Below are 13521 nucleotides of genomic sequence, written 5' to 3' on the forward strand. Positions count from 1 at the left end.
AAAAAAAAAAAAAAAAAAAAAAAAAAAAAAAAAAAAAAAGAGCAAAACAAAAAAAAGCCATCAGTTTGACAAGATTTGTGTGGGACACTTATTAAGTGTTTTTTATGCTATTCCATTGATCTATGTGTTGATCCCTCTGTCAGTATCGCTTGATGCTGTTTTCGGCTCTGTGGTATTTTCTCAATTCCAGCAGGATGTTTGCTCCCACTCTATTCTTCCTTTTTAACATTGCCTTAGGTATGTCACTTGCCTTTCCATGTAAATTTTAGGCATCGTGTATTGCCTTTTTAATGTCTGTAGGATCTATGATTATGTTCTCATTTTTATTTCTACTATCAGTAATTTGTTTCTTCTCTTTATTCATTTTAAATTTTGTATTTAATATTTCAATACAAACATATACGCTATAATACATTAATAATTTAGTATTAATTATTTTTATTTAAGCCAAAGTTCATCCATTTATTTGTCTTTTTGGAGAACTAATCTTTGATTCTATTGGGTTATATATTCTTTTTTAAATTACTGATTTTACCTTTAGTACTTATTATTTCCTTTCTGCTTTCTTTGGGTTTTCTTTGTATGCCACTGATAGCTTCAGTTTATTGCTACATAAGACATCTCAAGTCTCTAATCCTAACCGGGCAAACTATCCAGTTCCTGAGTTACCTGTGGGGGCTTCACAGTTGTCTGAGTTTTCTCCCATTATTTCAAGTAACTCAGTGCAAAACTTTCAACTTTCCTCAACCCTAAAAGGTAGATCCCAGCTTTTAAAATTATCATTATTTTTAAGTTTTCATTTTTTAGTGGGAGCTGTGACCAGGACTATTTTCATAGCCAAGATGGTCTCTACTTTTTGGCAAGAGTCAATACACATTGGTTCTAATTCTCTTTGTAGGAGCTGAATTCCTGGCCATCTATGCGTATATTCAGTCATGTAGAACTCGGTTGGTTTTGTACTTCAGTGCACATTTACTGTTTTGCACTTCCATTTAGACTAGTCCACTGAGATGTTTGTCATGGATTTTAGTCTTTATGTCTTCTTTAAATTTTCCAGTTTAGCAGTCATTGCTATGTGATAGAAGAGACAGGGTGGAAGGTTCATACAAACCTTCAGTGTTTCTGGACCAACTACTTCCAAGGGTAATTTTGTAGTTATAAAATCTTAGGGGGAAAAAATGAAGAGAAAAAATAACTGTCAAAAATATTTTGAAGTTATTGCACATGAGTGGAGTCTGTGTTCCCAATATAATATCAGACTTAGAGGCAGTATTTTACAGGACAAAAATCACAATCTGTAGGAGCTGGGTCCTTTACATTGCAATATACATTCAGTGCGGCAGGGATTGTGCAAGAAGAAGATAAAAATTGTGTTTGTTCTATTAATTCTTAAATCTTCAATTTTGTGGATCTAGATCTTGCTGCCTGGTTCATTTCAGAAGCAAAAGGAAGAGGGCCTCTTTAATATTTAAGTCATAAAATAGAGCTCATTCATCCAGAAGGAGTGATGCAGAATGAGTGCAGTGGGAATAGCTATCAGGAAGCGCAATGATATTACATTTATCCCTTTTAAAAGATAATTCAGATCTACTTGACACAATTAGGGGAGAAATGAAAGTAAGTACAGGCTTAGAAATTCTATCAGTAAGATAAATGCTTTAAATGAAGATCAATTAAGAGCCAGGTAGAGTGCTTAATGCTCAGAACAAGTGTCGGGAAGTGGGCAAACTGATAGAATCAAAGCTATGAAAATCACCAGGAAAAGTTAATAGGCTGGCGAAGATAAGCAAGCCAATATTTGGAAAAGCTAAATAGTTGTGCTACCAACAGAGTGACTCACTGAACTACAGAATTCTTATTTCTTTTAATATTTTTCTCACTGTTTCTATTAATATTGGTTAGAGAGGAGGCAGATATACTCCTGGGAAAAGGTAAGAGGATCTCTAGAGTACATGATGGGAAGAGGGCCACACATAGGTAGATTGAAAAATGGTTTGAACTACTATTTTAGACATGTAAAATACTGAATGCAAAGTTCTACAAAACATTACTGACAGATGAGAATATATTAAAATATAATTATAAAATGGTTGCTAACATTTTAAGAATTAAAATGTCAATTCACTATATTAAATAAAATTATTCGCTAATTTTCTCTAACTTATCACCAATATGAACAAATGAACCTACTGTATATGTGTGTGTAAACAAAAAGTGCTCTGTCTTTTCAAGGTAAGATAGGCATTGTTCACATGACATGTTTTTCAGATACCTAATGAACTTGCAGTAATTTACACAGCATGAAAGCAAAGTGCTTTGGTGAACTTTTACAACCCTCTAACTCCAAAACACTTGTATTTTTTCTTTATTGATTTAGACAAAGTGTTGAGTTGCTCATAGCCATAATTTCAGGGCATATAGTGATTATCTGAGCAAGGCCACTATACTTTTTACATAATTATTTATTACTTTTTATTCCCATACCCATATATTATCCAATGTACGGTGTTTTTTTGTTTGTTTTGTGTTTTTTACTTTAAGTTCCAGGATACATGTGCAGAACATGCAGGTTTGTTACACAGGTATATGTGCGCCATGGTGGCTTGCTGCACCTACCTACTCATCACGTAGATTTTAAACCCCACATGCATTAGCTATTTGTCCTGATGCTCTCCCTCCTCTTGCGCCCCCCACCTCCAACAGACCCTTGTATGTGTTGTTCCCCTCCCTGTGTCCATATGTTCTCATTGTTCAAGTATTCCCACTTACGAGTGAGAACATGCAGTGTTTGGTGTTCTGTTCCTGTGTTAGTTTGCTGAGGATGATGCCTTCCAGTTTCATCTACGACCCTGCAAAAGACATCATCTCATTCCTTTTTATGGCTGCATAGTATTCCATGGTGTATATGTACCACATTTTCTTTATCCAGTCTATCAACGATGGTCATTTGGGTTGGTTTCATGTCTTTGCTATTGTGAATACTGCTGCAATAAACATGTGTGTGTGTGTCTTTATAATAGAATGATTTATATTCCTTGGGTATATACCCATAATGGGATTGCTGGGTCAAATGGTATTTCTGGTTCTAGATCCTTAAGGAATCTCCACACTGTCTTCCACAATGAACTGATTTGCATTCCCACCACAGTGTAAAAGCATTCCTACTTCTCCACAGCCTCTCCAGCATCTGTTGTTTCTTGACTTTTTAATAATCGCCATTCACTGGCATGAGATGGTATCTCATTGTGGTTTTGACTTGCATTTCTCTGATGACCGTGATGATGAGCTTCTTTTCATGTCTGTTGGCCGCATAAATGCCTTCTTTTGAGAAGTGTCTGTTCATATCCTTTGCCCACTTTTTGATGGGGTTGTTTGTTTTTTCTTGTAAATTGTTTTTTCTTGTAAATTTAAATTCCTTGTAAATTCTGGATATTAGACCTTTGTCAGATGGCTAGATTGCAAAAGTTTTCTCCCATTCAGTAGGTTGCCTCTTCATGCTGATGATAGTTTCTTTTGCTATGCAGAAGCTCTCTAATTAGATCCCATTTGTCAATTTTAGCTTCTGTTGTAATTGCTTCTGGTTAATTTATCAAAAAATCTTTGCCCATGGCTATTCCTGAATAGTATTGCCTAGGTTTTCTTCTAGAGTTTTTATAATTTTGGGTTTTACATTTCAGTCTTTAATCCATCTTAATTTTTGTATAATGTGTAACAAAGGGGTCCAGTTTCCATTTTCTGCATACGGCCAGCCAGTTTTCCCAGCACCATTTATTAAATAGGAAATCCTTTCCCTATTGCTTGTTTTTGTCAGATTTGTCAAAGAACAGATGGTTGTAGATGTGTGGTCTTACTTCTGAGGTCTCTATTCTGTTCCATTGATCTTTATGTCTGTTTTGGTACCAGTACCATGCTGTTTTGGTTACTGTAGCCTGTAGTACAATTTGAAGGCAGACAGTGTGATGCCTCCAGCTTTGTTTTTTTTGCTTAGGATTATCTTGGTTATGCGGACTCTTTTTTGTTTCCATATGAAGTTTAAAGCAGTTTTTTTTTTCCCTCTAAATCTGTGAAGAATGTCTATGTTAGTTTTATGGGAATAGCCATGAATCTGTAAGTTACTTTGTATAGCATGGCCATTTTCATGATATTGATTCTTCCTATCCATGAGCAAGGAATATTTTTCTATTTGTGTCCTCTTTGACTTCCTGGAGAAGTGGTTTGTAGTTCTTCTTAAAGTGATCATTCATGTCCCTTGTTAACTGTATTCCTAGGTATTTTATTCTCTTGGTAGCAATTGTAAATGGAAGTTAATTCATGATTTGGCTCTTTGCTTGTCTGTTGTTGGTGTATAGAAATGCTTGTGATTTTTGCATATTGATTTTGTGTCCTGAGACTTTACTAAGGAGTTTACCTAAAGTAAGACTTTACTTTAAGGAGTTTGGGGGCTGAGATGATGGGGTTTTCTAAATATAGGATCATGGCATCTGCAAACAGAGACATTTTGACTTCCTTTTTTTTTTTTAATACCCTTTATTTATTTCTCTTCCTTGATTGCCCTGACTAGAAATTTCAATACTGTGTTGAATAGGAGTGGTGAGAGAGGACATCCTTGTCTTATGCCAGTTTTCAAAAGGAATGCTTCCAGCTTTTGGCCATTCAGTATATTAGCTGCAGGTTTGTCATAAATATTGCTTATTATTTTGAGATATCTTCCATCAATACCTAGTTTATTGAAAGTTTTTAACATGAAGGAATGTTGAATTTTATCAAAGGTCTTTTCTGCATCTGTCGAGATAATCATGAGGTTTTGTCATTGGTTATGTTTCTGTGATGGATTTTGTTTATTGATTTGCATATGTTGAACCAGACTTGCATCCCAGAAATGAGGCTGACTTGATCGTGGTGGATAAACTTTTCCAAGTGCTGCTGGATTTGATTTGCCAGTATTTTATTGAGGATTTTCACATCAATGTTCATCAGGGATATTGGCCTGAAGTTTCCTGTTTTTTGTTATGTCTCTGCCAGGTTTTGGTATCAGGATGATGCTGGCCTCATAAAATGAGTTAGGGAGGAGTCTCTCCCTTTCANACGAGTGAGAACATGCAGTGTTTGGTGTTCTGTTCCTGTGTTAGTTTGCTGAGGATGATGCCTTCCAGTTTCATCTACGACCCTGCAAAAGACATCATCTCATTCCTTTTATGGCTGCATAGTATTCCATGGTGTATATGTACCACATTTTCTTTATCCAGTCTATCAACGATGGTCATTTGGGTTGGTTTCATGTCTTTGCTATTGTGAATACTGCTGCAATAAACATGTGTGTGTGTGTCTTTATAATAGAATGATTTATATTCCTTGGGTATATACCCATAATGGGATTGCTGGGTCAAATGGTATTTCTGGTTCTAGATCCTTAAGGAATCTCCACACTGTCTTCCACAATGAACTGATTTGCATTCCCACCACAGTGTAAAAGCATTCCTACTTCTCCACAGCCTCTCCAGCATCTGTTGTTTCTTGACTTTTAATAATCGCCATTCACTGGCATGAGATGGTATCTCATTGTGGTTTTGACTTGCATTTCTCTGATGACCGTGATGATGAGCTTCTTTTCATGTCTGTTGGCCGCATAAATGCCTTCTTTTGAGAAGTGTCTGTTCATATCCTTTGCCCACTTTTGATGGGGTTGTTTGTTTTTTCTTGTAAATTGTTTTTTCTTGTAAATTTAAATTCCTTGTAAATTCTGGATATTAGACCTTTGTCAGATGGCTAGATTGCAAAAGTTTTCTCCCATTCAGTAGGTTGCCTCTTCATGCTGATGATAGTTTCTTTTGCTATGCAGAAGCTCTCTAATTAGATCCCATTTGTCAATTTTAGCTTCTGTTGTAATTGCTTCTGGTTAATTTATCAAAAAATCTTTGCCCATGGCTATTCCTGAATAGTATTGCCTAGGTTTTCTTCTAGAGTTTTATAATTTTGGGTTTTACATTTCAGTCTTTAATCCATCTTAATTTTGTATAATGTGTAACAAAGGGGTCCAGTTTCCATTTTCTGCATACGGCCAGCCAGTTTTCCCAGCACCATTTATTAAATAGGAAATCCTTTCCCTATTGCTTGTTTTGTCAGATTTGTCAAAGAACAGATGGTTGTAGATGTGTGGTCTTACTTCTGAGGTCTCTATTCTGTTCCATTGATCTTTATGTCTGTTTTGGTACCAGTACCATGCTGTTTTGGTTACTGTAGCCTGTAGTACAATTTGAAGGCAGACAGTGTGATGCCTCCAGCTTTGTTTTTTTTGCTTAGGATTATCTTGGTTATGCGGACTCTTTTTTGTTTCCATATGAAGTTTAAAGCAGTTTTTTTTTTCCCTCTAAATCTGTGAAGAATGTCTATGTTAGTTTTATGGGAATAGCCATGAATCTGTAAGTTACTTTGTATAGCATGGCCATTTTCATGATATTGATTCTTCCTATCCATGAGCAAGGAATATTTTCTATTTGTGTCCTCTTTGACTTCCTGGAGAAGTGGTTTGTAGTTCTTCTTAAAGTGATCATTCATGTCCCTTGTTAACTGTATTCCTAGGTATTTTATTCTCTTGGTAGCAATTGTAAATGGAAGTTAATTCATGATTTGGCTCTTTGCTTGTCTGTTGTTGGTGTATAGAAATGCTTGTGATTTTGCATATTGATTTTGTGTCCTGAGACTTTACTAAGGAGTTTACCTAAAGTAAGACTTTACTTTAAGGAGTTTGGGGCTGAGATGATGGGGTTTTCTAAATATAGGATCATGGCATCTGCAAACAGAGACATTTTGACTTCCTTTTTTTTTTTAATACCCTTTATTTATTTCTCTTCCTTGATTGCCCTGACTAGAAATTTCAATACTGTGTTGAATAGGAGTGGTGAGAGAGGACATCCTTGTCTTATGCCAGTTTTCAAAAGGAATGCTTCCAGCTTTTGGCCATTCAGTATATTAGCTGCAGGTTTGTCATAAATATTGCTTATTATTTTGAGATATCTTCCATCAATACCTAGTTTATTGAAAGTTTTAACATGAAGGAATGTTGAATTTTATCAAAGGTCTTTTCTGCATCTGTCGAGATAATCATGAGGTTTTGTCATTGGTTATGTTTCTGTGATGGATTTTGTTTATTGATTTGCATATGTTGAACCAGACTTGCATCCCAGAAATGAGGCTGACTTGATCGTGGTGGATAAACTTTTCCAAGTGCTGCTGGATTTGATTTGCCAGTATTTTATTGAGGATTTTCACATCAATGTTCATCAGGGATATTGGCCTGAAGTTTCCTGTTTTTTGTTATGTCTCTGCCAGGTTTTGGTATCAGGATGATGCTGGCCTCATAAAATGAGTTAGGGAGGAGTCTCTCCCTTTCAGTTGTTTGGAATAGTTTATGAAGGAATGGTACCAGCTCCTCTTTGTACATCCAGTAGAATTCAGCTGTGAATCCATTTGGTTCTGAGCTTTTTTATGTTGGTAGGCTATTTATTACTGCCTCAATTGCAGAACGTGTTGTTGATCTATTCAGGGATTTGTCTTCTTCGTTAGTCTTTGGAGGGTGTATATGTCCAGTAATTTATCCATTTCTTCTAAATTTTCTAGTTTATTTGCATAGAGGTGTTTATAGTATTCTCTGACAGTAGTTTGTAATTCTATGTGGTCAGTGGTGATATCCCTTCTGTGATTTTTTCATTGTGTTTATTTAATTCCTCTCTTTTCTTCTTTGTTAGTCTACCTAGTCCATCTATTTTATTAATTTTTTTCAAAAAACGAACTGCTGGATTGATTTTTGAAGGGTTTTTTTCTGTCTCTGTCTCCTTCAGCTCCAGTCTGATCTTAGCTATTTCTTGTCTTCTGCTAGCTTTTGGATTGGTTTGCTCCTGCTTCTCTAGTTCTTTTCATTGTCACATTAGGGTGTCAATTTGAGATCTTTCTAGCTTTCTGATGTGGGCTTTTAGTGCTATAAATTTCCCTCTTAACACTGCTTTAGCTGCATTCCAGAGATTCTGGTACATTGTCTTTTTGTTCTCGCTGGTTTCAAAGAACTTCTTGATTTCTGACTTAATTTAATTATTTACCCAGGAGTCATTCAGGAGCAGGTTGTTTAATTTTCATGTAGTTGTGTGGTTTTGAGTGAGTTTCTTAATCTTGAGTTCTAATTTGATTGCACTGTGGTCTGAGAGACTGTTTGTTATGACTTCATTTCTTCTGCATTTGCTGAGGAATGTTTTACTCCCAACTATGTGGTCAATTTTAGAGTAAGTGCCATGTAGAACTGAGAAGAAAGTATATTCTGTTGTTTGGAGGTAGAGAGTTCTGTAGATATCTATTAGGTCCACTTGTTCCACAGCTGAATTCAAGTCCTAAATATCCTTGTTAATTTTCTATCTCATTGATCTGTCTAATCTTGAGAGTGGTGTGTTAAAGTCTCCCACTATTATTGTGTGGGAGTCTAAATCTCTTTGTAGGTTTCTAATAACTTATTTTATGAATCTAGGTGCTCCTGTATTGGGTGCATATATATTTAGAATAGTTAGCTCTTCTTGTTGAATTGATCCCATTACCATTATGTAATCCCTTCTTTGTCTCTTTTAATCTTTGTTCGTTTAAAGTCTGTTTTGTCAGAGACTAGGATTGCAACCCTTGCTTTTTTCTGCTTTCCATTTGCTTGATAATTTTCTTCACTCTCTTTATTTTGAGCCTATGTGTGTCTTTGCACATAAGATGGTCTCTTGAATACAGCACACCAATGGGTCTTGACTCTTTATCCAATTTGCCAGTCTATGTCTTTTAATTGGGGCATTTACACCACCAATGTAAAGTGTTTAATAAATACTTTTGTTTGTATGTAGTCTTCAAAAATATGTATGGTTGTTTGTGGACATGTAACTCATACCCGTATGAAATTATAGAACATTTCTATCACCCTAGAAAGTTAAATCATGCCCATGTGACGTCAATCCCACCCCCGCTCCCAAGTCAACTACTGTTCTGCTTTCCATTATTTGCCTGTTATAGAACTTTATAGAATCAAATCACGCATTATATTTTTGCTTGTTTCTTCCAGTCAGTATAATATCTGTGATAATCATCTGCGTTGTGTTTGTATTAGTAGTTCCTCCTTTTAATCTGTGAGTTCTATTCCACTTTAACATTGCATTTTACTGTATCATCATTTCTATTTTATCCAGTTTGCATATTCCTTTTCTTGCTGATGCATCTGAGCTGTTTCCAGGTTTTGAATATGATTAACACATCTACCATGTAAATTGTTACACAAGACTTTTTGCAGCAATGTGATTTCATTTCTTTCAGATAAGTACCTAGAAGTGGGAATTCCTGGCTCATAGGGTAGGTGTATATTTAGTATTATCAACAATCATAAAATCTTTAGGTTTTGTGATATTTTGTATCTCTAATAATAAAGGATGAGAATTACTCTTCCTCCACATTTTTCCCAACACATGGCATTATCAGTCCTTTTAATTTTAGACATTCAAAACAGTGTGAAATGGTATCTCATTGTTTCAATGTAACTTTAGAAACTATGAAAAGTTTTACATTAAGTTTTAATGTAGGTGTCTGCTAATTCTAACAACTACACAAATTCTGAGTCAATTGATTAATCTCCTCATATCAGTCTTGTTTTCTGGTTTCATTTTTCATGCCTGGTCATCATTGAATGGATACAAGACATTATGAATTTTACCTTGATGTTACTGAATTTTAAAAATTCTTATAAATATTCTTGAGGGTTTTTTCTGAAATTCATTTTAAATTGCTGAGAAACTGTCTGATATTCTTAGGTGTTGGTTTTATGATTTTTAGTGGGTCTGGAGTGGTCCTCAGTGTAGGGTTAATTATTACTTACCACTGAGATAAGATACTCTGCATAGACTATCCAATGCCCTGTGGATTATGAACTATTCGGTCTAACTGTTGTGAATAGGCATTATTCCCGTGCCTGTGTGAGTACCAGGCACTGACCCTTTTAGTTGTTTCAGGTTTGTTTTTTGTTTGTTTGCTTTTTGACTAGGCTGGGGCTCTTTTCTCTAATGCATGCACTGATAACATTCAGATGAATCCTTGAAGTTAACTCTCCGCGGATATCTTGGGTTCTTTCTTTGGGCAGCTCCTTTTTTTTGCTAGGGTTTGGGCTTTTTCATAGTGACCAGAGAATATCAATGAACCATCATTTTATAACTGCAACAAAAACCATAACCCCCCAGTCTACCTATCCATGATCTGTAGTTCTCATCCTTTTTTGACTGCTATTTCTTCCTCAGTGACTCTTATACTTTTTGGAGATCTAGGCATTTTGTTTGTGCATTTTTTTGCCTTTTGCTGTTTTAATCCCAGGTTATGAGAGCCAGCTGGGTGTGGTGACTCACACTTGTAATCCCAGCCCTTTGGAAGGCTAAGGCAAGATTGCTTGAGACCAGCAGTTTGAGACCAGCCTGGGCAATATAGAGAGACCTGGCTTCTACAAAAATAAAAAGTAATAATTAGTGGGTATGGTGTCATGCACCTGTAGTCCCAGCTACTTCAGAGGCTAAGGGAGGAGGATCACTTAAGCCCAGGAGTTAGAGGCTACAGTGAGCTATGATTGTGCCGCTTAACTTCAACGTAGGCTACAAGGTAAGACCTATCTCTGAAAAATGAGAGCCTGTCACCTTCCTCTCTCTCACTGTGGGACACTTACAAAGTTGAATACATGGAAAGGGAGCTGTTAACACACACTAATTCGTCATCATATCATATATCAAAAGTCTGGCAAGCTGGTTTAAATGACAAAAATATACTCACACCTACTAGTCTACATTGTCATTGGATAAAATCCTTATTGCTCATAAAACACTGATCAGCCGCAGCTACACATGTGAAATATTGCTTTGATCCTAATTCTTTTCATTCTTTTCTAATTTTCTGTTTGACCAAAGTTCAACACCTAAAGGTGCCTTTATTTCTAAAAATAAATTCACTATAGCCTAGGATATGTTCAGACTTTTGAGAATTGTGACTGCCATGTTGAGAGACAATGCCCTTTAAGGCACTATTAGAAAAGTTTATTTTCTACAATATACACTAAATTAAAGTATAAGGAACTTGTATTTTATAGATATGATGAAATTTGGAAGTTTCTTTTATTATTCCATAAAAGCTAAATAATATTTTCTTTACTTAAGCCATCCTCCTTAATTGTAGGATTATTTTCAGAATTAGAATATATAGTTTAATGGCGAAAACACTCTTAAAACTAGGGATCTTCAAAATATTTCTTCCCAAATCTCTATTTCAAATCCTATGAAAAGTTTATTTTATGTATCTTCCAAGTATATTTGTTTTTACCTTTTCTAAGAGAAATAATGATATATTTTAAAGTTTTCATAACCACCTAGATTTATTTAGTAAGTTTTCTCTAAGAAATTAAAAGAAGGCTTACTCTTGATAGATTTAACTCAAAAAAAAAGTTCTAATAAATAGATGCAATGAGATACATTCTATTTTATTTTTATTTTATATATTATTTAGAGTTTTGAACTTTTCATCCGGCAACATTCTGCCTGGCTGCCTCTTTGATTGTAAATCAGATCCCCTCAGATATAGCATTGCTCCAAAGAGGCCTTGAGTGTGCTCATAGGTACATTACTTACTGAATTACACTCCAGCGTCCTGACAGAACAAAGCACTGGCAAGTGTACCATAAATTTCCATAAAGAAATAACTTCAGCAATAAACTCTATTTAGGGATAAGAAAGAAGAGAATAACAGGGCAAACTAAATAAACATCATCACAGTACAGCACATTAGATGACATCTTTACAGCGACATATAAAAATTACTTTGTAGAATCGTGATAGGAACTTACAGCCAAACATTCTCACAAGAACATAAAGCCTTCTTGATATCATGAAAATCTGTTGCAGTTCTTCTCAGGAAAGTGGCTTTCCAGGAACATTGTAATTCTGTTTTAATATGGATGTAAATGTTTTCAATTAATATTCACTATACCAAATAAGCAGGTCATAAACAATGTAATGAAATTAATTAATGGGTGATGAATTAAACCACTGATTAAACTTATTTGAAGCACAATTTTACAAAGTACATATAACATTCTGACTTACATGATTGAACACATAGATTTAACAGGATAAACATAAAATGCAATTTACTATCTCTAAGTAGAGGTAAGTATGAAAAATAAATATATAACACAAATGTTGTTAGCTGAAACAAAGAAAAAAATAATTCTTTTACAAAATAATCCTCCTGATGAGAAACATATATATAAGTTGGGAAAAATTAAATACATATGAATACATCATTAAGCTGTAGAGATAGTGAAGAAACCACAGAGGGCTAAAATAAAATGTAAACAGAAGCTGAGAAGCAAATGAAGTGTGTGAAATGTAGCTTTTATTCTGAAAACTTCTGCCAAATTTTGTTAGACTAAAGTTTCCTGTTCCCCTAGGACTGCATGGGCTAGAAAGAACAGAAGTGTTTTTTTTTTGTTTTTTTTTTTGAGGCGGAGTCTCGCTCTGTCTCCCGGACGGACTGGAGTTCAGTGGCCGGATCTCAGCTCACTGCAAGCTCCGCCTCCTGGGTTTACGCCATTCTCCTGCCTCAGCCAGTTTTTAACGTGACATGGGTAGTTTAATAAAATATGCTTGATAAATCTGGTACCCCAAAGTGCCCTACGTTAAGTGAAAGAATGAATGAAAAATGAACCCATTATAAAGAAGGGAGAGCAAAAATATTTATCCATTTTAAACTTAGAACTGGATGAAAGAAAATAAAATCTCCCATGAGAATTTGTAACCATGAACTCAGTGTCACATGGATTTTTGCTTGAATTTATGTTCCCCACATGTTCAGGAGTAAAACTTGGAGCAGAAATTTTAATTTAAAATATGGTAAGGTTTGCAGTGTTCCCTGATGACTGGTAGAAGAAAGTAAAATCATCTCCAGGGATGTGCAACATCCATTCAGGAAAACAAAAACTTTCCATATATAAAGCTCCAAAGGAAATGAGCAGTTTAGAGTCAAAAATCATAAAAGAAACCACATAAATAGTTACAGATAACCCTCAAAGAATGTAAATATCAGAATTATCAGACTATTTTAAACATCTAAAGAAAAGGAAAAAAAAAACCCTGGGAATAAACAAGTAAGATTTGGAAGCAAGCACTGCATTTTGATAAACAAAGAAGACTTCAAATTTAACATTTAAAACATAGATTGAACAATACAAAGTAACTTAGCTAATGAACAGGTAGATAGCTTATTCTCAAAAGATATGTGGTAGTAATAATGTTTTAAAAACTAGAATTGACATTTTAAGGACAAACTTCCAATTTACAGTCTGGTAGGTAGAGAGCTTAGAAGTTGTCACTCATTCCTACCAAGTAAAAGCTGAACCAACTGAAAAATCAACAACTCTTCTTAGATCTGTCAGAGAAATAAGGTCACAGGGAACATCACTGGCCCCCAAATTGGAAAGAC

The 13521-nt window shown here is 35.1% G+C and overlaps 1 long non-coding RNA gene across 1 annotated transcript in view; it reads right to left on the minus strand.

Annotated features, from left to right (window-relative positions):
* The window catches only part of LOC108526451 (uncharacterized), a 152672-nt gene extending 140711 nt beyond the window's left edge, over nucleotides 1–11961 (minus strand). The window contains exon 1 of the long non-coding RNA XR_001884530.1: nucleotides 11885–11961. This is a non-coding gene — a long non-coding RNA (uncharacterized LOC108526451). The remainder of the gene's footprint in view (nucleotides 1–11884) is intronic.
* Nucleotides 11962–13521: the final 1560 nt, after the last annotated feature.

The sequence above is a fragment of the Rhinopithecus bieti genome, unplaced genomic scaffold (genome assembly GCF_001698545.2).
Source record: "Rhinopithecus bieti isolate Rb0 unplaced genomic scaffold, ASM169854v2 scaffold_2888, whole genome shotgun sequence".
Classification (NCBI taxonomy): Eukaryota; Metazoa; Chordata; class Mammalia; order Primates; family Cercopithecidae; genus Rhinopithecus; species Rhinopithecus bieti.